Source organism: Schistocerca americana, unplaced genomic scaffold (assembly GCF_021461395.2).
Source record: "Schistocerca americana isolate TAMUIC-IGC-003095 unplaced genomic scaffold, iqSchAmer2.1 HiC_scaffold_15, whole genome shotgun sequence".
Taxonomy (NCBI): Eukaryota; Metazoa; Arthropoda; class Insecta; order Orthoptera; family Acrididae; genus Schistocerca; species Schistocerca americana.
This window is the reverse complement of record NW_025725583.1, coordinates 7893398-7916560: the sequence shown is the minus strand read 5'-3', so window position 1 is coordinate 7916560 and position 23163 is coordinate 7893398. Positions and strand designations below refer to the sequence as shown.

Sequence of the window (23163 nt, the reverse complement as noted above, 5' to 3'; positions counted from 1 at the left end):
GATGTAATATCCTTTGCCTTATCTGCCTACTGGGAAATAAGTGAACTACTCAGTATTCTTGACATACTTTCATGTTTATTTGGGATGAAAACCTACAGCTGCATGTACAAGAGTAGGTGTTTAGCTTTCAGAACTTGATGTCTGAGTGATAACGTTTATCTTCAGAATAGATTGTTTTAATGCTGACGAACCATGGACCATGGACCTTGCCGTTGGTGGGGAGGCTTGCGTGCCTCAGCGATACAGAGCCATACCGTAGGTGCAACCACAATGGGGGGCTGTCTGTCGAGAGGCCAGACTAATGTGTGGGCCCTTGCTGTGTTGGTACGGCAAACGGCTGAAAGCAAGGGGAAACTACAGACGTAATATTTCCTGAGGGCATGCAGCTTTACTGTATGGTTAAATGATGATGGTGTCCTCTTGGGTAAAATATTCCGGAGGTAAAATAGCCCCCATTTGGATCTCCGGGCGGAGACTACCCAGGACGACGTTGTTATCAGGAGAAAGAAAACTCGTGTTCTACGTATCGGAGCGTGGAATGTCAGAGCGCTTAATCGGGCAGGCAGGTTAGAAAATATAAAATGGGAAATAGATAGGTTACAGTTAGTTATAGTGGGAATTAGTGAAGTTTGGTGGCAGGAGGAACACAACTTCTGGTCAGTTGAATACAGGATTATAAATACAAAATCAAATAGGGGCACTGCAGGGGCAGGTTTAATAATGAATAAAAAAATTAAAAAGGAACGCAGGTACGCTACTACAAACAGCATAATGAAAGCATTATTGCAGCAAAGATAGACACGAAGCCCACGCCTACCACAGTAGTACAAGTTTATATGCTAGCTAGCTCTGCAGATGACGAAGAGATTAGTGAAATATATGATGAGATAAAAGAAATTACTCAGATAGTGAAGCGAGACGAAAATTTAATAGTCATGGGTGGCTGGAATTCAATAGTAGGAAAAGGAAGAGAAGGAAAAGTAGTAGGTGAATATGGAATGGGGGTAAGGAATGAAAGAGGAAGCCACCTGGTAGAATTTTGCACAGAGCATAACTTAATCATAGCTAACACTTGGTTCAAGAATCATGAAAGAAGGTTGTATTCATGGAAGAGACCTGGAGACACTGGAAGGTTCCAGATAGATTATATAATGGTAAGACAGAGATTTAGGAACCAGGTTTTAAATTGTAAGACATTTCCAGAGGGAGATGTGTACTCTGACCACAGTCTATTTGTTATGAACTGTAGATTAAAACTGAAGAAACAGCAAAAAAGGGGGAATTTAAGGAGATGAGAACTGGATAAACTGAAAGAACCAGAGGTTGTAGACAGTTTCAGATAGAGCATTAGGGAACGATTGACAAGAACAGGGGAAAGAAATAAAACAGAAGAAGAATGGGTAGCTTTGAGAGATGAAATAGTGAAGGCAGCAGAGGATCAAGTAGGTAAAAATACGATGGCCTGTAGAAATTCTTGGATAACAGAAGAGATATTGAATTTAATTGATGAAAGGAGAAAATATAAAAATGCAGTAAATGAAGCAGGCAAAAAGGAATACAAACATCTCAAAAATGAGATCGACAGAAAGTGCAAAATGGCTAAGCAGGAATGAGTAGAGGACAAATGTAAGGATGTAGAGGCATATATCACTAGGGGTAAGATATATACTGACTACAGGAAAATCAAAGAGATCTTTGGAGAAAAGATAAGCACTTGTATGAATATCAAGAGGTCATATGGAAACCAGTTCTAAGCAAAGATGGGAAAGAAGAAAGGTGGAAGGAGTATACAGAGGGTCTATACAATGGCGATGTACTCGAGGACAATATTACTGAAATGGAAGAGGTCATAGATGAAGATGAAATGGGAGATATGATACTGTGTGGAGAGTTTGACAGAGCACTGAAAGACCTAAGTCGAAATAAGGCCCCCAGAGTAGACAACATGCCAGTACCACTAGTGACAGCCTTGGGAGAGCCAGCCCTGACAAAACTCTACCATCTGTGAGCAAGATGTATGAGACACACAAAATGCCCTACTTCAAGAAGAATCCCAAATAAAGCAGGTGTTGACAGGTGTGAAAATTACTGAACTATCAGTTGAATAAGTCACACATGCAAAATACTAACACGAATTCTTTACAGACACGTGGAGAAACTGGTAGACGCTGACCTCAGGGAAGATCAGTTTGCATTCTGTAGAAATTTTGGAAGATGTGAGGCAATACTGACCCTACGACTTATCTTAGAAGGTAGATTAAGGACAGGTAAACTTAAACTTACTTTTCTAGCATTTGTAGCCGTTGATAATGTTGACTGGAACTGTCTCTTTCAAATTCTGAAGGTGGAAGGGGTCAAACACAGGGAGTGAAAGGCTATTTACAATTTGTACAGAAACCAGATGGCAGTTATAAGAGTCGAGGTGATAAAAGGGAAGCAGTGGTTGGGAAAGGAGTGAGACAGGGTTGTAGCCTATCCCCGATGTTATTAAATCTATATATTGAGCAAGCAGTAAAGGAAACAAAAGAAAAATTTGGAGTAGGAATTAATATCCATGGATAAGAACTTTGAGGTTTGCCGATGACATTGTAATTCTGTTAGGGACAGCAAATGACCTGGAAGAGCAGTTGAACAGAATGGACAGTGTCTTTAAAGGAGGATATATGATGAACATCAACAAAAGGAAAACAAGGATAATGGAATGTAGTCTAATTAAATCAGGCGATGCTGAGAGAATTAGATTAGGAAATGAGATGCTTAAAGTAGTGGATGAGTTTTGCTATTTGGGGAGCAAAATTACTGATGATGTTCGAAGTAGGGAGGATATAAAATATAGACTGGCAATCGCAAGGGAAGTGTTTCTAAAGAAGAGAAATTTGTTAACATCAAGTATAGATTTAAGTGTCAGGAAGTCTTTCCTGAAACTATTTGTATGGAGTGTAGCCAAGTATGGAAGTGAAACATGGATGCTAAACAGTTTACAAAAGAAGAGAATAGACGCTTTCAAAATGTGGTGCTACAGAAGAATGCTGAAGATTAGATGGGTAGATCACATAACTAATGAGGAGGTACTGAATAGAATTGGGGAGAAGGGAAATTTGTTGCACAACTTGATTAGAAGAAGGGATTGGTTGGTAGGACATGTTCTGAGGCATCAAGGGATCACCCATTTAGTATTGGAGGGCAGCATGGAGGGTAAATATCATAGAGGGAGACCAAGAGATGAATACACTAAGCAGATTCAGAAGGATGTAGGTTGCAGTAGGTGCTTGAAGATGAAGAAGCTTGCACAGATAGAGTAGCTTGGAGAGCTGTATCAAACCAGTCTCTGGACTGAAGACCACACCACAACACACCACACCACAACCACAATAACAACAACAACAACAACAACAACAACAACAACAACAGCATCTGCTAAATGCATGCCACCATATTCAACAGCTATGAAAATGTTTTGGAGAAAATATTGTGACAGTATAAAAATGCAAATGTATTCTTCGCAGAATTTTGGTCACTTTATCCACCTGAATTCTAATATGCTCTGTTACCTGGCAGGCAGATGTATTCTATGGAGGAACTTAAAACAGTTAATCCCAAGTTCTATGCTAAGACTATTGTGCAATATAGTCCAGTCAACAAACGAAAATTAGCAAAGAGTCGTGTGATCACAAATGTTTGTACAGTGGTAGGAGAGTGTGCCATGTACAACATACTAAAATTTCTGACCAGTGGGGAGTGGGCATTGTGGTGGGGGTGCGGGGAATGGGAGGGGGGTGTAAAGGTCACTTTTTTAAGTTTTCCTTGAATAGCTCAAAACCTGTGTCTTCTAGTGAAAATGTTACCCAATACAAAATAAAACTAGATTCAATTAACTGCAAAAAGACCATTTCATTTTTCTCTAGGATCAATGGTTTCCACATTGCAGGTGATGAAAATAAACTGCAAATTATTAAAAGTAGTCTTTCAATGGTATAAAATTAATGTTCAGTTTTCTATGAAGTGGGTTAAGAACAAATATTAAATGTGTGTATCACATCTAAGTGCATATGAAGGCATAAATTGTGTTACAGAGGTGTATCAGGATCGGGATGGGGGTGTTGGGTGGTCATGTGAGGGAAGGCAGGTCATGATAGAGTGGTCATGCATTTCCCTCCTTCATAAAATTGCAAACTGAAGAGCGAGCAGGTTATTCCCCATTCTCTCTATGATTCTACATCACAATAAGCAACTACACAGTATTTCACAAAGTTGTACTGACCCTTGGGCATCTTATCTTACAAATCACTGGCAATACAGTTTACAGATGTGACCAGGGGTGTTTATTTTCCACAATGTGTGCTAACATTATGTGGAATGCAGATGTGAGTAACTAATAATACTAATGCAAGAAATGTATATCGATAGAATCTATATAAATCTCAGCACACTAGTCTACACTGACCCTATTGGGCAGTTATAGCATTCTGGAAGAGGCAACTTCACCCATCACTTTCAGTTTACACATACTATACTTTCCCAACATTTCCTGTCCAGTTATCTTATGGGAGTAGACAAAAGAACTTCACTGAGCTCTTGTCTATATAGTGGAGTTATATTCAGTTTTTAAGTTGGTAGTTATTTGCAGTTGTTAAGTGAGCTATTATATAATAAGGCTCATCAGCTGTAGCTGTCAACTCTACTATGTTGACGAGCCTGCCTCAAGTATAACACGCTGTCAATATGTTTTGGACAAAGTCAGTTTCACTGTGCCACTATTACTGGCAGCAATACTTTTCTCAGTATGAGGTGTACCAAATGCATCACCCTAGCCACAGCTCTCACAACTTATGAAGATGCCAACAGGCTTGAATTGGCTCCCTCTGCAACACAAGTAGGGCACTTAGGTGTTACAGAACTTCAGATATTTCAACACAGGTCAGTAATGCATTACACCAGATTAGTATTCTAGACTGAACATCATCAGTCCCATTCCATTAGTCATATTCACATTCACCTTACTAGATGTGGTGGGGGTGTGTGGTAACTGGCTCCACTCAGTGCAGCCCACTCTCCAAGTGCCAGCAATCCATGAATGGAAGAGATTTATGCAGTCTCCCAGTAACAGTTACTGATGAGAGAAGTGAAGAAACTTTCTTATCATTAATTAATCCACTATCAACTGACTACAACACCACACTTACCAATCCAATCCCTTCCCCACCAGCACTACATAGGTTACTGACATCAATACACTTACTAAATAATTACTTCTCAGCCACTGTTTACAGAAACTTATTTTACACAAAAACTCACTTAACAGCAGCAATTAAGTATTCAGTTAATGAACTCAAAATGACTAGTATATAAACACCAGCTCAGTGAAGTTTCTTCTACCCACATATGAGAACTGGACAGGAAATGCTGGGAAGGTTCTGTCTCTCTGTAAACTGAAATGCAAGCTGTCATTGTGGTGGAGGAAGTCACCTTTCCCAGAAGAATACCACACCCGCTCTACAGGATGGCTAAGAATCAATTTCCCCTCTAGCAGTGTAGAACAGTGTGCAGAGATTTTCATAGAATCTGTCCATATGTATAAGTATTATCAGTAACTCATACCTCTATTACAGTTAATGCACTTTGTGGAAGATAAAAAACCCCAGACATTTCTGTGGATTGGGTCACCAGTGATTTATAAGGGAAGCAACAGAAAAGTTGGTATCCGTTTATAAAACACGCTGTAGTTGCTTCTTTTGATGTGGTGGGGTGGACTGGGGACTTGCCTGCTCACTCTTCAACTTGCAAACCTTGATCACAGCCTGGTCACCTGCCTTCCCTCATGCACCTCCCTCCACCCACATAACACAATTTATACCTTACTGCACTTAGATGTGGTACACACATTTAATATTTGTTCTTTTTATTTTTATTTATTTATTTATTGTTCCATGGGACCACATTAAGGAGAAGTCTCCATGGTCATGGAACGAGTCAATACATGAAATTACAACACGATTGTAGAAACAGATAAAATGAAATATAAGAAACATATTCAGGTGACACGTCGTTAGTTTAAATAAAGAAAATCAAGAATGTAACACTGGAATTTGCTTAATTTTTTTAGCTCTTCCAGGAGCTCCTCGACAGAATAGAAGGAGTGAGCCATGAGGAAACTCTTCAGTTTAGACTTAAAAGCATTTGGGCTACTGCTAAGATTTTTGAGTTCTTGTGGTAGCTTATTGAAAATGGATGCAGCAGAATACTGCACTCCTTTCTGCACAAGAGTCAAGGAAGTGCATTCCACATGCAGATTTGATTTCTGCCTAGTATTAACTGAGTGAAAGCTGCTAACTCTTGGGAATAAGCTAATATTGCTAACAGCAAACGACATTAAAGAAAATATATACTGTGAGGGCAATGTCAGAATTCCCAGACTATTGAATAGGGGTCGACAAGAGGTTCTCGAACTTGCACCACACATAGCTCGAACAGCCCGTTTTTGAGTCAAAAATACCCTTTTTGAATCAGAAGAATTACCCCAAAAAATAATACCATATGACATAAGCGTATGAAAATATGCGAAGTAGACTACTTTTCGTGTTGAAATGTCACTTATTTCAGATACTGTTCTAATGGTAAATAAAGCGGCATTTAGTTTCTGAACAAAATCCTGAACATGGGCTTTCCACAACAGCTTACTATCTATCCGTACGCCTAGGAACTTGAACTGTTCCGTCTCACTTATAACATGCCCATTCTGTCTGATTAAAATATCAGTTCTTGTTGAATTGTGAGTTAGAAACTGTAAAAACTGAGTCTTACTGTGATTTAGCATCAAATTATTTTCCACAAGCCACGAACTTATTTCATGAACTACATTATTTGATAATGTTTCAATATTACACACAAGATCCTTCACTACCAAGCTGGTGTCATCAGCAAACAGAAATATTTTTGAATCACCTGTAATACTAGAAGGCATATCATTTATATAAATAAGAAACAGCAGTGGACCCAGCACCGATCCTTGGGGAACGCCCCATTTAACAGTGCCCCATTGGGACTGAACATCATTACCACTCTCAATATTGCGGATAATTACCTTCTGCTTTCTGTTCTTAAAGTAAGAGGCGAACCAACTGTAAGTTACTCCCCTTACTCCATAATGTTCCAACTTCTGCAGTAATATTTTGTGGTCAAAACGGTCAAAAGCCTTTGTTAAATCAAAGAAAACACCTAACATTCGCAACCTTTTATTTAACCCATCCAAAACCTCACAGAGAAAAGAGACTATAGCATTTTCAGTTGTTAAGCCATTTCTAAAACCAAACTGTACATTTGACAGCAAATTATGTGAATTTAAATGCTGCAGTAACCTTGTATATACAACCCTCTCGATAACTTTAGCAAACACCGATGGCATAGAAATAGGTCTATAATTATCAACATTATCCCTGTCTCCCTTTTTATAAAGTGGCTTCACTACCGAGTACTTTAATCGGTCAGGAAACCGACCACTCCTAAAGGAAAAGTTACAGATATGGCTAAGTACTGGGCTAACATACATGGAACAATACTTCAGTATTCTGCTACATACCCCGTCATATCCATGAGAGTTCTTGGTCTTCAGTGATTTAATTATTAACTCAATCTCCCTCTTGTCAGTATCATGGAGGAGCATTTCAGGTAACAGTCTCGGAACACTTTTTTCTACGAGCGCTATATGATTCCCTGTTGGGACTGTTTCTATTTACTTCACCTGCTATATTCAGAAAGTGATTATTAAATACTGTACATGTATGCGACTTATCAGTAACACGGACATTCCCACTACGCACTGATTCTATATCCTCGACCTGTCTCTGCAGATCAGCCACTTCCTTTACGACTGACCATATGGTTTTAATTTTATCCTGAGACTTAGCTATTCTATCTGCATACCACATACTTTTTGCCTTCCTAATAACATTTTAAGCACCTTACAATACTGTTTGTAATGGGCTGCTGCAATTAGATTGTGATTGTTTCTAATGTTTTGATATAATTGCCACTTTGTTCTACACGATATTCTTATACCTTTAGTCAGCCACCCAGGCTGCCTGTTTGTGCTAGTACCCTGTTTTGAACGTTCTAAGAGCACGAGAAAAGTCTTGAGGAAAGCATTATATTTATCGTCTACTGTATCAGCACTATAAACATCTTGCCACTCTTGTTCCTTGATAAGGTATACAAAAGTCTCTACAGCAACTGGATCAGCTTTCCTAAAAAGTTGGTAACTATATTTAACCTGTGTTGCAGCACAAAAATCTTTTAGACTTAAAATATGTGCATCATGATCTGAAAGGCAATTCATCATTTTGCTAACAGAATGCCCTTCTAGTAATGACGAATGAACAAAAATATTGTCTATGGTTGTTCTACTGTTCCCTTGCACTCTTGTTGGAAAGAATATGGTTTGCATAAGATTATATGAATTAAGGAGGTCTACCAGCATCCTTTTCCTTGCACAATCACTTATACAATTTATACTGAAGTCACCAAATATAACTAACTTTTTGTATTTCCTATAAAGTGAACCAAGGACCTTCTCTAGCTTTAGCAAAAATGTTGTGAAATCGGAGTCTGGGGATCTATAAATAACAACAGTAAGAAGTTTAGCTCCACTAAATTTAACCACACCTGCACAACATTCAAACGCCTTTTCAGTGCAGTACTTTGAAACATCAATTGACTCAAATGGGATACCGTTTTTCACATACATGGCTACTCCCCCACACCGCAAAGAGCTCCTAGAAAAGCTGCCAGCCAACCTGTATCCTGGTAAAGGAAGCCTCTGAATGATCTCCTTATTTAAGAAGTGTTCAGATATACCAATAATTTCAGAGTCAACATCTATAAGTAGTTCACTAACTTTATCTCTAATGCCTTGTATGTTTTGATGAAATATACTAATTCCCTCATTAATCGGATACCTAAGCTTTGTCGAAAGTGGTTTCTTTGTTAGAGAGACTTCCCTTAAGCAGGAATACCTGTCAGCTGACTTCAATCTAAAAAAGGTACAGCTCTAACACCCACAACTACCGGAATTTTCCCATGAGTGATCCCACCACCCCCACCTATGCTGTCACCTATAAGCTTTGCCAATCTCCCTTTCCATACCTGTTGAGGTGCAGGCCATGTCTAGTGAAACCCGTCCTGCTGATAGACTCCATCGACACCACTGAAATGTGACTCATGCCTTCTGTCATTAGCGCACCCCCAAGTCTCATGTTATTACGCCTGACGGCTGTATTAAGATGAGGCCGATCGTGACGCTGAAACAGTTCCACGAAATGCACATTCGTGTTGCCAGTCTGAGTGGCTATCTTTTCCAGGTCACCATCTATGTCATACTCCCCATCCCTATCAATACTATTACCAGCCCCACCCACAATCACTACCTGATCCTATTTTGTAAAATCCCTACATAACCCCCCCCTATGTTAAAAGTCACCTGAGCCAATCCTGCATTAGGCTTCACAATGCTGGTGACCTGGTACTCACTCCCCAAAACTTCCTGCAACTGCTGGCCTACACCTCTACCATGAGAACTACCTAACAGCAGAACCTTCTTCTTTCTCTTAGACTTTGCAACTGTCCTAGCCACCGTAACTGCTGAGGTCTGATGCATACTTCCTACATCTACAGCTACTAGAGATTCCTCTCCACTAGACTCTGACAGTTGGTCAAATCTATTACAAACACCAATAGTAAAACTATCTGAAAATCTCCTTCTCCTAGCAGATCTCTTGCCAACAGCCAGCTCCCATTCCCCAACCCCCTTTTCCCTCCTCATCCTATCTAGCTCCTCCTGTGCGTTTCTCAACTACACCTGAAGGGCACAGATCTTACGCTCCTGCTCCTCTATCAACTTACTCTTGCTACATAACCTGCAGTTTCAGGAGAGGATCTCACCAGAATGCCCACTGGCTTCCCCACTGCATTCCCCCCAGTGAAAATATTTCGAACAGGTCTCACACCGCAATCCACTACTCATGAACCCACTTCATTTACAATTGACCATAAATTTTATACCAGTAAAACACTAATCATGTCATTTTTCAATCCCCTGCAAAGCAGAAACTATCTATCCCACAGAAAAACGAATAGAACCTTTTTCGTAAGAAATTTAATGGAGTTTAATTCTGTATCAGGAAACATTTTTCCTTGAAGCTGCAGTTTTTGAATTATTCAGGAAAAACACAGAAGGTAACCTTTATACACCTCCTATACCGATGCACACAGACCACCAGTCAGCATTTTAGTATGTTGTCCATGGGTCCCCTCCTACTCCTGTACAAAAATTGGTAGCTACAGGAACTTTTCCCCTACACAACCCTTCTTTGGTCTTTGTCGACTGGGCTAATAAGAGTGGCGCAATGTCAGAAGAGAGTTTGGGTTGACTACAGAGAGATTTCTGCTGCATTAAAGTGAACAGTTATATCACAGAGTGGGAGCAAAATGGCGTGGCAACTGGAAATTTACTCCAAAGTTGAAGTATGGAGGACAGTACGATTTCTGTGGGTAACTGCACACAGATTCATCATGAAATTCAAGCAGTATAAGGGGAAAATGCAATGTTGCATCCAGCTGAAGTGAAATGATACCAACAATTTGACCAAGGCCGCACAGCCAAGAGTTGATGCTGACCAGGAAGGAAGGCAATCTACATTGGCCACAGACTTTTCAATAATGAGGATGTTCACACAGTGGTTCTCAAATGGCTCCGTGAGCAAGGAACAGGTTTCTGTTGTCGAGGAACTGATCGATTGGTAGAATGTTCCGACCACTGTTTACAATGACTTAGTGACAATGCTGATAGTTTCGGTGTAACTTTGAAGTGTAATGTAGCATTCAATAAAAGTTACTTGGCCTGCCATAACAATGTGCACTTACTTTTGAACGTCCCATGATATTTACAGATTGGAGGAAATATTTCTGATTTACTAGCTTTATCTGACTTTGTGTACAGGTTTTGCCAAGAATTTCATGGTTCGTACACACGAAAGAGCAGTGTGACTGAAAAGTAAGGGCAGTGGGAGAATTCCTTGTGCCATAAGACCGGTTGGTTGGTTGATTAAAGGGACCAGTCTACTAGACAGGTCTACATGACTGCAGATCAGAGAGAGTCTACTGCACAAAACCCGTGGGAAGAGAAACCCAAGGTGTACGAAATGTCAATGAAAGAGAGGTAACAGATAAAAAGAAGAAAGGGAGAGACAGCAAGAAAGGCATGCAAGGTGCCCCTTCTACGGAGCATCTGGAAGCTCATGAAAGCAGAGGTACTTCACTCAAATTGATTTAGTGTAGCAACACGGACAGGGCAAGGGGAGCACAGGGAGACAAAAGATAGACAAGTCTAACATACCTCGCAAGAGGGAAGAGCGAAATAGCTGGTAGGGTTAGGGCTGGGTTGAACCACGAAGTCTGGTCTGTGCAGAGGTGGCAACAGTGCGTTCTGCCAATCCCTCCGCAGAGTGGCGGATCCTCCGGCCAGAGGAGGAAGCCACGTGTTAAAGGACTATGTCCAATGCGCAGTTTGGTAAGCAGAACATCCTTCCAGCGGTGAGGCTGACATTAAATCCGCCACGTCCGTGTGGTCAATTTGAGCGACCGCAGTTTGTTTCCTGTCACGTGCAACCATTCAGTCTCCCACTGACACATTATGCATCCGTCAGAAAATGAGATGATGGCGTGTAACAAGACGGGACATTGATGGATAGCACCATCCCGACACGCTTCCGGCAGCTTTGTCGGCCATGTTGTTTCCCTGTATCCCAATGTCGCCCCAGGTACCCAGCAAAAGATCACCACCTTGCCACAGTGTTGAAGCCACTGTAAGGCATCATCAATGAGCTTAATCAGGATAACTTCGGTGAAGTGCATGCAGTGCACTAAGTGAGTCGGAATAGACAAGAAACCTTGTATGGTGACATCTGTGAATCTTCTCCAGTGCCATCAGAATGCCATATAATTCGTAAATTGCTCTGGAAGACACACTTTAAAAACCCTATTAGGGAAAACAGCAGAACAACTGAGGATATTCGCTTGCTGTGATCCATCTGTATAAACAACAATAAAACTGTGGTACCTACTTAAAATGGATGAAAACAAAGTTGTAAAAACATAATCTCGAGAACAAGTTTTCTTGCATTGTGTCAAGCTTAAAAATCACTTTGGGCCTCTGAAGACGCCAAGGCAGCAATGTGTTTCACCCCTTGGTGTGTATTTTGATATCTGATAGATCCAGATCCTTGAGACAGTCTGTAGCATGTATCCCAAATGGCTTGGTCGCATGGGACTGATTCCTGAGCAGCCATTCAAAGGAGGGTTGGACTACTGCACTAAATGCTAATGACTGAAGTGACACAGAGATTTTCAGTGCCTGTTGAGCCAAAAGGATACATCACCGAATCCAGAGTGGTGGTTCACCAGCCTCTGCACACAGACTCAGAACTGGGCTAGTCCGAAAGGCTCCAGTCGATATCCGAATGTCCTCACGGTGGACAGCGTCTAACATCTTGAGGTAGGAAGTATGGACTGATCTGTAGACAATGCTGCTATAATCGAACACGATTGAAAAAGTGCCCTACAAAACTGCAGGAGGTGGGACCTGTCAGCTCCCCGTGTTTTTCCGCTAAGGTATTTCAAAATATTCGATGACTGGAAGTCCTTTGTTTGTAGGTCTTTCAGGTGTACAAGCCAAGTTAATTCCAAATCAAATATTGAACCCAAAAAGTGCAGTTTCTTGAAAACGTAAAATATTGTCCCCCACTGTGGGCACCGCCAATGGCCTTGCCGCAGTGGTACCAACTGTTCCTGTCAGATCACTGAAGTTAAGCGCTGTCGGGCTGGTCTAGCACTTGGACAGGTGACCATCCGGTGTGCCGAGTGCTGCTGGCAAGTGGGGTGCACTCAGCCCTTGTGAGGCAAACTGAGGAGCTACTTGATTGAAAAATAGCAGCTCTGGTCTCATAAACTGACATACGATCAGGAGAGCGGTGTGCTGACTGCATGCCCCTCCATTTCCACATCCAGTGATGCCTGTGGGCTAAGGATGACATGACAGCCAGTTGATACCACTGGGCCTTCCAAGGCCTGTTCGGACAGAGTTTATTGTGAGCATTGGTTGCTTATAACTTCAATGAGAACAGTTAAAACTGCACATGTAGGTTTCTCTGGTGAGAACAAAAAACCAGTTGTCCTGGCCCACGTTTCCAGCCTTCTAATGGTCAGCAGTAGCTGCATCCTCGTCATCGTCGTCGTGAGATCAGAGGAACAGCAGAAGACTGCAAAGTCATCCTCAAACAAAGAGCATTTGACAGGGCTCCTGAGTGCGGAGGAAATGCCATTGATAACAATGGCAAACAATGTGACAATGAGGACACTGCCGTGGTGGACCCAATTCTCTTGAACACAGCAGTCAGACAAGGCATCTCCAACGTGATGTCAAAAATGCTGGTCCTTGAGAAAGGATTGGATAAGAAGAGGAAGGTGTCCACGTAATCCCCAGTCATGAAGTTGGCAAAGATTGTTGTACCTCCAAGTAGCGTCACATGCTTTCTTGAGGTCAGAAAACACACAAACTAAACTGTTTCAGTAGAAGAAGGACTCCTGTATCACTGTCTCCAGTAGAATAATGTTGTCAAGGATGGAACAGTAGTGCCTGAAACTGCACTGGAAGCGTCTCAGGTGACCTCGGGATTTGAGCAGCCAGACAAGGCGGAGGTTGACCATACATTCAAGAGTCTAACTCATAGAACTGGTAAGAGCTACACTCCAGTAACTGTTAGGGGCACTATGGTCCTTGCCTTGCTTCCAGAATGGAATTAATATTTCTTCCTTCGAAGTCGTGGAGTACTGTCTATCAAACCAGACCTGATTGATACAAGAGAGGAGCTGTCCTTTCACTTCAGGGCACAGATGACAAAGAATGCCATAATGAATATCATCAGGCCCTGGAGTAAAACTGATTCCAGTTCCCACATGGAGAATGGAATGTTGTGGACTTCCTCATTATATGAGAAGAAATTGAGCTTCCTCATCTCCACAGTCCTACAGAACACCCTAAAAGCAGGAGCTTATCTGGATGAGGTTGTGACAGTAAAGAAGTGTTCATCTAAAACCTGAGCCATGTCTTCTGGCATGTCCACCAAGACCCCATTACTTGACAAGGCCACAATGGGGTGTGTACTGCCCTTGCCGTAAATCTGTCATATTGAGTCCGAAATTTGCACAGTAGAAGTGGACCAATTAATGGAAGTTGTGAATTCCTTCCAGGAAGCCCTCTTCCAATCTTTTATCACTCACCTAGCATGTGCTCTCCCAGATCTGAAGGCATGAAGGTTTTCTATAGTTGGACAGTGTTTGAAGATCTGCAGAGCTGTTCATCTGGCCCCAATTTCCAATCAACAGTCGTCATTCCAGCAAGGTACAGGCCATTGTCTGAGGCAGTTATTAAACCGGGAGATGGACTCTGCGGCAACCTGTTTGATCTCACAAGTGATCTGGGCCACCATCTCCTGTTCACAAACCTTTTGTTCAAAAACAGCATGTCAACTGTACTGCAACCAATTTGCCCTTGGCATCATCCATCTGTGTGGTCTCCTGTCAGCCACCATCCCAGTTGGCAGGTGGTCACTAGAATGTAAATCAGTAGCCACTTCCCACTGAAATGAGCCTGCAATAGCTGGGGAACAAAGAAAGGTCAATGACTGATAAAACCCCTGTAGCTGTGGAAACGTGTGTCATCTGACCTGTGTTCAGAAGGCAGATATTCTCAGAATGGATGAGTCACTTGATCATCCGACCTCTGGAGCAAGTGGTAGCAGAGTCCCCACAGCACATTGTGTGCATTGAAGTTTGTCACAAGCAGGAATGGGCGTGGGAATGCCCGGAAGAGTTCTGCCAGTGCATCTGCATCCAAAGCATTGTTACGTGGAAGGTAAAAAGAACACACCGTGATATTAAAAGGTGCTATAACTTTCACGGGAATTGCTTGTATGGTCATGATAAGAGGAACAGGAGAGGAGTGGCATCTGTCACCAATGAAAACAGCCACTCCACATTTAGCCCTGTCTCCAGCAGTATCATCCTTCCTTTATGGGTGGTAACTCCATACTGCAGGTGTGTCGGTGACTTTAAGATGGGTTTCTTGTAACCACATGCAGAACGGTTTCTCCTAGACCAGGAGCTGTAATTCTTCCAAATGTGAGTGATATCCATTTATATTCCACTGCAATACCGAAGTCCCAGTGGAAGCCATTGTTTAAAGAAGGTTATTCTTGTCTTTCTCCCTCAAAGGTGGAGATTTACCAGGGAAGTCAGGGGGAACATTAGCCAGTTCCCGGCTCTCCAGTTCCTCCGACTGGAAGTCAATATCCTCAAGAGCATAGTCCCCATCAGAGAGTGAGAGAGCTCGCCGATCCAAAGGTTTAACTTTTCTTTATTTATGGGAGGAGGTGGTTACCTGGGTTGTGGAGACGGCTTAGCTGGCTTCTGATAGTGGGTAGTGGTATGTGGCTTAGGTGGTAAGCCCATTGCTGACGGCTTCCAAATGACTTCTGTTTCAAGTGGAGTGTTTCCTTGCATGAGCTTATACTTGAATCTGTGGTCCAAGTTTGTGTGGAGGCTTCGCACTTAGCGATTGGCGTCTTAAGGGCTGATGCAAAAGAAGTAGCAACAACCAGAAGTTCCACAGCTGTGAAATCTTTTTTAGCTTCACCCATAGGGTATGCGTCTCTTGACATTCAACTCCTGGATTTTCCTTTCATTGTTGTAAACCTCACACTTTTTTGCTCCACACTGGGTGATTTCTGGAACAGTTCACACATTTCAGAGGAAGTGTACAAGGATTGCCCGATTCGTGAGCTGAGTCTCCAAAATTGCCACACATAGCCCTCCCATTACATCCCATAGTGGTACGGCCAAATATTTGACATTTTTAGCATCGCATTTGGTTAGGAACAAATGGGCGAACCTTAAGACAGATATAGCCCACAAGGATATGTTCAGGCAATTCTGGAGTACAAATAAATGTTGCAGATTTTTCCAATTTGCCATTGACTCTCCTCATATAGTTCTGCACTTCCATGACGCCCATATTTTTCCGTTCTTCATGTAACTCCGCACTGTCCACCTCCATTATATTGGAGCAGTTAATCACACCCTTATTAAAGTTAAGGGTGTTATGCAACTCAGCCTCAACTGGGTAGTCATCTAAGGCCTTACAGCCCAGAAGCTTAGATATTTGGTTTGAATTAGCAGTTTCAACTACAACTGTTATATTACTAAGTTGTTTGACACTTTTTAGAGACCCAGCAATACCTTCCAATGCCTTGGGAATATAGAAAGGGGAGACCTTCTCAAAGGTTCTCCTTGTTCACTTGATTACAATGAAAGTGTTGTGGCACACTAATTCCCTGTTACTATGATTCTGAGACTTCTTTTCAGGAGGGCTAACCAACCGAGCTCTTTGATGAGTGGGTGTAGGTACTAACTGATGGTAAATCTGTCCCATCAGGAGTAGTAGTTTGATGAGGCCATTCCATAATGATCCACAATACACTAGGAAAACAACTGTTGACTCAGGCAAAGCCCTGCATGCCTGAGCAAGCCTTATACAACTGGGCGAGGGGCCCGCTAGAGACTGTTTTACCTCGACAGCCATTCACCTCATCAGCATATGGCATACCTTGAGGTTAAGGGATTTTTTTAAAGAGGTGTGTACCTTCCTCATGGTCCAGGCAGTAAAGCCAAGACCCCGTTCTCCAAAACACACAACATTCCACCACTGCAGAACATGGTGGTCACTGAAGCAGCATGCCCAGAGTTTACAGTGACAGAGGGATGGCGGCGCTTACCAGTCCTCAGCTCAGGAACCCCGGGGTCATCAAGCCCGTACTCAGCAAATGAATGCTGAGCCCCTGAGGGGGGAAGCAGCAAGAGCAGAGCCCCCAACCATCAGGGGGGGAGGGGGGGGGGCAGGCATGGTTGAGCAGCCCTGAGGGCCCACTGTAGGAGATGTAATCGGTGGGAATACTGTTGCCAATGTGGGTGACATCATAGTAGATGTATCATATGAAAGTTTTACGTGCTGGATGCAACTGCTTATACTACTTCTTGGCCTCTTGGTAAGTTAGTTTGCCCAATATTCTTGTATTTCCATCTCTCTCTGGAAAATAGTGCAATCTGGCGAGCAGAGAGAATGGCACTTTCCACAATTGACACAGATGGGTGGAAGTGCACAAGGAGCATTCACATGCAGTGCTCACCCACAATCTCTACAGGTTGCGGTAACATTGCAATGCTAAGACATATGTCAAAATTTCAAACACTTTAAGCATTGCACGGGAGGGGGGACATACAGTTTCACATCACCATCCCCTTCACCTTTTCAGGCAATGAATCATCCTCAAAAGCTAAGCTGAAGGCACTGTTAGTGGCGCTGTTGTCCTTTGGCCCTTACGTACTCTCTGTCCATCGTGTATAGCCCATCGCTCCCTGTTGGCGCATAGCTCATCATCGGATTGCAGGAGCAGGTCTCGGTGGAAAATGATGTCCTGAACCATATTTAGACTATCATTGGTAACGACAGTCACCAGACCGACACCCAGATTGTTACAAGCTTCCCCCTACTTATACCTCCCGAGGAGATCACGAGTGTAAAATTAGAGAGATTCGAGCATGCACGAAGGCTTTTTGGCAGTCGTTCTTCCCGCGAACCGTACGCGACTGGAACAGGAAAGGGAGGTAATGACAGTGGCACGTAAAGTGCCCTCCGCCACACACCGTTGGGTGGCTTGCAGAGTGTAAGTGTAGATGTAGATGTTTACAGGGTACTCTACCTAGTCATCACTGCTGCCGAATTTTGTTTGTCAAGGTTTGGCAAACCTAAGGCATAAAGCTTGCACTCAGCTTTAGAAAGCTGTCAAGTTGTCTTATGCCTGGACTGTTAGCAGTTCAGCAAGGGAATTACACACAGGAAATGGGTGGTCGAGTGTGTCCGAGAAGATGGACTACTCTAGACAGTGAGCAAGCTGAGTGCTACAAAATGAGAGATCCAGGAGTGATAATAAATGTGTTGAATCTGTAAGAAATATAGGTTCACCTGCATTGAGAGCAACAATATTCATCTGGTCCATAATATCTGCCAGGAGTGCATCCCTTGCACTGACTCTGGGAGAGCCCTCAAATAGAATGGTGAGCACTGCAGTCACCAAGCAGCAAGACAGGTGTTGGGAGCTGGATGATAAATTGTAGTACGTCTGCCCTGGCAAGAACAAGTTACATGGATATGTAAATGTTGCAAACAGAAAATGTAATTTCACAAAGGGAAATACAAACAGCAACTGGGTGTTTAGTGGAATGATACACTGTTTCAGGTGAGCGTCAATACGCCCCTCTGAGCTCGAGCTGCAGCCTCAGGAGGAAGGCCATTAAGTATTGGGGTGAAGAGTGAAATATCAAAATTGTCTTGAGGCTGTATTTTCATTTCTTGCTGGTATGTAACTGCTGGGGATAGTGAACACAGTAGCAGCTGCAGTTCTGCCCTATTCAATCTAATGTTGCGCCTATTTCATTGAAGGACAGCTACAACTAACGATGAGAGATGGCACTTGTATTAGTAGCCATAACCCTGGCAGCTTTGGAGTGCCTGGTTTTGTATGCACTGGACTACAATGTTCAGAACCAGGAAGATCCTGCTCCATTATTTCTTCAGCAGTGCAGGTTTCCTCCCCGTGTCGATAAGTTATCTCTAAAGTAGATGGTCGATTGACAATTCGTGCCGATGAAGTGCAGGTTGGCCAAGTAATGTTTTTTCACAGTTTTGCCACCGAGGAGGATCTCCGAGCTGGGGAAGGGGAAGAATGTTTATCTTTATCTTCTTAGTTATTTTGCATTTGTCAGACAAGGATCTGAATTTTCACTGACCAGAGTTAAGCAGGAAATTTTCTTGGGGTATTTCCTCTTAAATTTCCCACTTTTTGTGGAGTCACAAGAGACTTCTTTTGAGGGTGAATGTTTGATAATATGTTGTGCAGGTAAAGTAGTGGATACTACTTCAGTGCTTGGGCATTTCACAATTGTGGAGCTGAGCCACATTGTAAGTCATAGGTCTGCATGGCCGTATCCAGTTTTGGTCACGGTGTAGCCACGATAGTGCTGTAGCTGCCAGATGCCGGGTAGCAAATTTTTTCCGAGCAACCATAAGTGAAACATTTTCCCTCGCCTCAGTCTCCTGTACAGCCTACTCGGTGAGGTATACAGAGCATTCACAGGATGAAGCAACATGGTCTCCCCTGCAGTTGATGCAATGGGGGGAAAGGGTGTGTGCAACCTCTCTCATGTACATCTCTGCTACAATCTGCATATTTTGCTAAATTTTTACAAGACATAGAATATGACTGAAATGTTGACACTGGTAGCAACATATTGTGTTTGATATACAGGATTTACATTGATTGCCTTGTAGTCTATTTTAATCTTCAATCAGATATAAGGAATACGTACAGGCAGACACTAATTCAATGTCTATCTTCTTTGTAACTCAACAGACTGCTTCCACATCCTGATTGGAAATGGTAACCTTGTATTTCTCCCTCACCCAGACCATCAAGCAGACTGGTAGTAACAACTCCCCATGAGCAATTTGGAGTTCAATGGGCCTCTACACGAAAGATGGTTGGTTGGTTGGTTTAAACGAGGGGGGAGGGGGGGGGGGCGAAGGGACCAAACTGTGAGGTCATTGCTCTCTTATTCCCAGTAAACTAATTACACACGGGAAAGAAGAAAAGAAAAGAAAGGAGACAAACAGCACAATAAAAGGAGAATGGAAGAACGACAGAAGGACAACCAACACTATTATGGACAAAACAGGAAAAGAAAACCACAGAGGGAGGCAAGAAAATAGCAGAAGGGATAAAAACAAGGGAGCAGATGACCGTGGCTTGCCGACCACGAGAATAAAAAGGAAACGCCAGCCACTCTGCGACACATTAAAACACTCAGCCTAAAAGCATTAGACTGGAGAACACAAAGGGACAAAGGACACGCACGAAGACATATATAGAATGATAAAATCCACCATCACATATAAAACATAAAACTAAATTAGCCAACAAGGTGTTATCAGCTAAAATTAATCGCAACAAGTCCGGTAACTGAAGAGTCCGTCGCAGGGCAGCCAAAGGAGGACAGCTCATCAAGATATGGGCCACTGTCAGCCAGATGCTGCACTGACACTGAGATGGGTCATCATGACTCACCGGGTAGCTGTGTGCCACCCCAACGTGGCCAATGCGGAGCCGACAGAGAACCACAGAGTCCCTGCGAGAAGCCGGTATGGAGATCTTCCCCACATTCATAGTTTTCTTAATGTCACGCAGTTTGTTGTGCATACTGAGGTTATGCCATTGCGTCTCCCAAAGCCGCAAAACCTTGCGGCATACTAGTGAACGCAGGTCAGTTGCAGAGAAGCTGATTTCCACAAGCGGTTTCTGCATAGCGTGTTTGGCCAGCCTGTCGGCAAGTTCGCTGCCTGGGATTCCGAAGTGACCTCGGGTCCAGACAAACACCACTGAACGACTGGACCGTTACAGGGTGTAGATGGACTCCTGGATGGTCGCCACCAAAGGATGATGAGGGCAGCACTGGTCGATAGCTTGTAGGCTGCTCAAGCAATCAGCACACAGAAGAAACAACTCCCCAAGGCATGAACACATGTGCTCAAGAGCACGAGGTATAGCCAACAGCTCGGCAGTGAAACCACTGCAGCCATCAGGCAAGGAATGCTGTTCAATATGTCCTCCAAGGACATATGCGAAGCCGACGTGATTATCAGCCATCGAAGCGTCAGTGTAAACTACTTCACAGCCTCGGTACATATCAAGAATTGAGAGGAAGTGGCAGCGGAGAGCCACGGGGTTAAGTGAGTCCTCAGAGCCATGTGAAAGGTCCAGGTGAAGCTGCGACCTAGGTGTACATCATGGAGGTGTATGTGAATGGACCTCAAGTATAGGTGGTAAGGGCAAGAACTCCAGTTTGGAAAGAAGAGATCGGACACAAACTGCAGTTGGAAGCCCTGACCTGGGCTGCCGATGCGAGAGATGAACCGCCGCAGGTGGGAAAAAGAGATGGTAATTCGGATGCACAGGAGAATTACGAACGCATGCAATGTAACTGGCCAGCAGTTGTGCACGCCTAACCTGCGATGGAGGGACTCCGGCCTCCACCAGGACACTGGTCACTGGACTCGTCCTAAAAGCTCCTGTCACTAGGCGACACCACAGTGGTGCACTGGGTCAATTAAACACAACACCGAGGGTGCCTTCGAACCATAAACCAGACTCCCATAGTCAAGGCGGGATTGAACAAGGGCTCTGTAGAGCTGCAGCAGCGTAGAGCGATCTGCACCCCTGTTGGTGTTGCTCAGGTAGCGGAGGGCACTGAGGTGCTGCTAGCACTTCCACTTAAGCTGACGAAGGTGAGGAAGCCAAGTCAATTGGGCATCGAAAACCAGTCCTAAGAATTGATATGTCTCCACTATAGTGAGTGGATTGTCATTAAGGTAAAGTTCTGGTTCTGGATGAATGGTATGACACCAGCAGAAGTGCATAACACACGACTTTGCAGCCAAAAACTGAAAACCATGGGCTACAACCCATGACTGTGCCTTGTGGATGGCTCCCTGTAGGCGCCGCTCAGGAACACCAGTAAAGGGGGAGCAGTACGAAATGTAGACGTCGTCTGCATACAGATAAGGTGAGACAGACTGCCCTACAGCTGCTGCTAGACCATTAACGGCCACTAAAAATAGAGATACACTCAATACAGAGCCCTGCGGGACCCCATTCTTCTGGATATGTGGGGAACTATGGAAGGCACCAATATGGACACAGAAAGTATGAAGCAACAGAAAATTTTCGGTAAAAATCGGGATCGGGCCTCGAAGACCCCACTCGTATAATGTGTCAAGGATAAGATGTCACGAGGCCGTGTCGTACACTTTTCGTGTATCAAAAAAGATGGCAACCAGGTGTTGGACTCTGGAAAAGGCTGTTTGGATGGCAGACTTGAGGGACAAAAGATTATCAGTGGTAGAGCGACCCTGGTGGAATCTACCCTGACATGGCGCCAGTAGGGCACGTGACTCGAGGACCCAACCTAACCGCTGACACACCATACGTTCCAGCAGCTTACAGAGAACATTGGTGAAGCTGGTGGGCCGATAGCTATCCACATCAAGTGGATTTTTACTGGGTTTTAGCGTCGGAATAATGGTACTCTACTGCCATTGCGACGGAAAGACGCCATCACATCAGATCTGGTTGAAAATGATGAGGTGATGTCAATTGTAGTCAGATGAGAGATGTTTAATCATCTGACTGTGGATCCGATCTGGCCCAGGAGCAGTTTCGGAGCATTGTGCAAGGGCACTGAGGAGCTCTCACTCTGTAAATGGGGTGTTATAGGATTCACTGTGGCGTGTAGTGAACCAGAAGACTTTCCATTCCAGCTGCCGTTTGAGAGTGCGAAAGGCTGGGGGGTAATTCTCCAACACAGAGACTCAAGCATAGTGCTCAGCAAAGTGCGTGACATCCGCGATTGCGTCAGTCAATAAATAACATGCCATTTATGTTAACACTGGGAACACGTGTTGCGGTCTGGTACCCAAAAACTCATTCAATCTCTGCCCAGACACTTGGGAAGGTGATTTACGGCACCCAATGGTCGACATGTATCTCTCCCAACGCTCCTGCTTCCATCCTCTGATAAGTTGACGAATGCGAGCACGGAGCCATTTAAAGGCTATGAGGTGCTCCATGGAAGGGTGCTGCTTATGCCACTGTAGAGCTTGCTGACACTCCTCAATTGCTTCAGTGACTTCCGGCGACCACCAAGGGACTGCCATTCGCCGGGGAAGCCGAAAGAGCAAGGGATCATGTTTTCTGCTGCAGAAAGGATTGCTGTAGTCCCCTGCTTAACCATCACATTGATGTTCCCATCCCTGACGTGATCATGAGACAAGGATGACATGGAATATTCAATGAAGCAGTTTATGCCACAGCATCATCTGCTGCCACTGACTTATTGCCCGAGAAGTCTATATCCATTGCGCCTGAAGGTCCGGTGAGATCTAGGTCC

At 43.6% G+C, this 23163-nt stretch overlaps 1 protein-coding gene across 1 annotated transcript in view; it reads right to left on the bottom strand.

Annotated features, from left to right (window-relative positions):
• Window positions 1–23163, bottom strand: part of LOC124569471 (autophagy protein 5-like) — a 109079-nt gene that overhangs the window by 29836 nt on the left and 56080 nt on the right. The gene's annotated exons all lie outside the window — the stretch shown is intronic.